Raw genomic sequence first — 3,276 nt, 5'->3', positions numbered from 1 at the left:
GCCCTTTGGGCTATTCTCTTATGTGCAGCAGTTACTCTTTTTGCAATATCCATACTTTGTGATTGCTATAAATCTCCAGATTCTGCAACATAGATTTATAGGAAGACACAGATTTATAGGAAGACAGGTCCTTTGTTTGCATATTTCAGCTATTTATTTCAGAAGAAGAAGAAAACGAAGGAGGAGAAGAATGAGGAGAAAAGAGGCTGAAGTTATTTAAAAAAAGTGGGTATAAGTTAAAAGTTTTTAAAAAATGGGTATATGTTAAATGAGAGCGACCAATTTGGACGCCCGTGCAATTTTTCCGGAAAAAAGCCATTCAAATGCGGCCTTGTATATCTAGCCCAAAGTCAAGCCTTTCAATTTTTAAAATATCAGGCCTAACCGAGCCCATTTCCCAGAAGCCCAAGTATGTCCAACTAATTAGGGTTTTATTTTCTTTCTCTAAGCAGCGCCTCTCTTAACCTTGTCCTTTATAGCTATGCCTTTGTCCTCTTCTCCATTTTTGACTAAAATTCAACCTCCAACAATCAAAGTACAATCTTTGTCCGCCCCATTTCAAGCAAAATAAGAGCTTCTCTCATCCGATTTTGGCGTGTATAGATGACCAAGAGATGATCCTCCCATTTTTACACTACAAGACTTGTCGAATCTCTCTACCTCAGTCGAGATCTTACCATTTCGTGCAAGAACTGAGCGAATCACGTGAATCCCTATTACTATGCCAACGTTCGGATTTGAACGGCTCTGTTTGACTTCATTTGAAATCTGAAAATTTCAAATCCCGCTCAGAAACGGAACCCTAGTTTTCTCCTATAAATACTCCTCAACTCTCCAGCCGAAAGATCATCTTTTGGAATCCTGGAAAATAGATAGAACACGGCAAAATCGAATCAATAAGTAATTCTCTTCTTTTCTGTAATCTCTGTCCCTATTTAGTTAGCTAAAACAGAGTTTCGATCTTGTTACGTGGAGGGAGTAAATTTGAAGCTTCTCAAACTCCCGTTCACTGCACCACACCAGGTGAAATTCGGACCCATTCTTATTTTCGTTATCGCCGACGAGTTTTCTTTGTGTTAGAACTCATGCTTTAGGTTTTCGAAAGCCTGTTTATTGAACCTTGTGACAGAGTGTATAGACTTCACGCAATAGAAACTTTGTCCTTAGGAAAACTGATTTTATGACTACTTGTTCAAATACTTGTTTGATGAATGTTTGACGAAATGCCTGTATGTATACATTAGTTTTCATTTGTTGGGATGTAACCATGTGCAGGCTCTTAAATGATTATTGGTGTGCCGACGGCGTACTGTTTAATTATGAACACACACGAAAATGTCCTTGCTCCTAAACTCTTAGTTGGAAGTTAGTTCAGAATTCTCTTTAATTTCACCCATTCCATGGATCATTGAATCAGTTAATGTGTTGCATTTTTTCTTGTTTATTTTAGTTGCATTATGGTAGTATAGAAACCATGTATGTTAGAAGATTTATATCTATGTAATACTTGTAATCTGAATGCAATAGAACTAGTATGCTTAACAATGGGCTGGAGTCTCTCCCCTATTTTAGAGATCATGATCTAGTTATTGTTTAGGTTATAGAGGTTATGCCCAAAACAATCTGCTTGTCTGTATGATAAATTAAATATAGTTGCTGATTTAAATGTTGAGGCTTTGGTTTTCTGCTAGCAATAGAGTTAAACATCTATAATAACTTAGTAATAATGAAAACTGAGTTCATAGGTACATGTTAGACATATTTTTTAGGCCTCAATTGCATTCTGTCAAACTTAAGGAATATATAATAGCATGTTAGCTTTGTTAAGAATTAAACCTGATTTGTTTTCATTATAGAGATCTTGATTTTTGCTTAGGGATAAACTACAGAACATATAAATTGCTCTAGATTTGCCCTTAACAGAGCCATGTCCTAAGAAGTAGAAACCATGTATTGTTCTTTCTTTAAGAAATATTGGATATACACATGTTCTTGAAATTTTAAGAATCTCTTCTCTGTTTGTTACAACTAATTGTATTTGTTTTATCTGGAATATTGAGCTTGTCCGAACACATATAATATCTATGTGTTACAGTGTTAACATGGTTTGTTTGTGTAGTTTAGAGACTATTAGATTACATAACAATATGACGCTTTACTTTATCTATTTTCCTGTGAATGTTTAAGAATCAGAGCCAAAGAGTTTCAATTTAAGACTCAACGACGCCATAAAAATCGCATGGAGTCAGCACACTTTGATGTTTCACTGCTTATGTAGCGACAAAACAACAAAATTATTCCGCATGGCGGTTCTGGCGGAGAAGCCAGTCAATTGTCCTTTACATTTCTGCATTAATCACAATGTTGCTTCTTTGTGTTTGGTGACAGTTTAAATAGTCATATGTTAGAATCTTAATTGTTATGTGGTACTATATCAATTTAGCGGGGTGTTTAATTCTAGATAATAATAGCGATACTCATCATATCACATCTTGACATAGGGAATATTAACAACATTGGTTTTTCAACTATATAATTGTTTTTCTTATTTGAACTTTTGGAATTAGCTTTGTAAAATGGGCAAAACGTGAGTTTAACCAAATCTACTATATTAAGTTAATCTACTTTACATGCACGTAGACTTGTAGAACTCTTTAGACGTAACAATAACTTTAAACACAACACATGTCTTAGCCTTTAATCAATTGACTTAAGTCCGGTTGGTAAACCATTTTAATGTGGATCTTAAGTAGTGCTTTACACCTTTTCTTTAAGATTAATTGAATCCCTTACCTTAGAATCTCTAATGTTTAGTAGACCTTATAGAGTTAATAATTGATAATTTAGGTGTCCTAACTCACCTTTTAATATAGTTAGGTGGTGACTCTTTAGTTAACAATTAATTGAGGAATCACCAATATGTTATACTCTAATTTGATCTGTGTTAAAATGGGGTATAACAACTACCATGTTAAACATGTATGGTTTGTAACAAGTGTTCATCCTCTCTGTCTGTTTCGAACCTTTTCATTTGCCTTTTGGGTAAATTGTGTTGTTTTTTCCTTTTTGATTGCCCTTTGGCCTGGATAATATGTCGGTACCATTGCTTTTTTGAAACTTGAACATTCATTCCCATACCATTTTGCTCATAGTGCATAGTTGATAGCATGTTAGAAACTTGAGCGTCCACCAGATTGTATAGAGAATCGGGTTCTCTTTGAATTTCCACTGAAGATATTAATGAACCAAATTGTATAGCGATTTGGTCCTATATCG

The 3,276-nt window shown here is 34.6% G+C and overlaps 1 long non-coding RNA gene across 1 annotated transcript; it reads left to right on the top strand.

Annotated features, from left to right (window-relative positions):
• Positions 1–391: 391 nt before the first annotated feature.
• On the top strand, positions 392–2,416 carry LOC107797535 (uncharacterized). The gene is made up of 2 exons (XR_001650708.2): positions 392–1,023; positions 2,188–2,416. It is a non-coding gene; the product is annotated as an uncharacterized LOC107797535 (long non-coding RNA).
• Positions 2,417–3,276: the final 860 nt, after the last annotated feature.

This window comes from Nicotiana tabacum, chromosome 20 (assembly GCF_000715075.1).
Source record: "Nicotiana tabacum cultivar K326 chromosome 20, ASM71507v2, whole genome shotgun sequence".
Taxonomy (NCBI): Eukaryota; Viridiplantae; Streptophyta; class Magnoliopsida; order Solanales; family Solanaceae; genus Nicotiana; species Nicotiana tabacum.
This window is presented reverse-complemented; position numbering and strand designations above follow the sequence as displayed.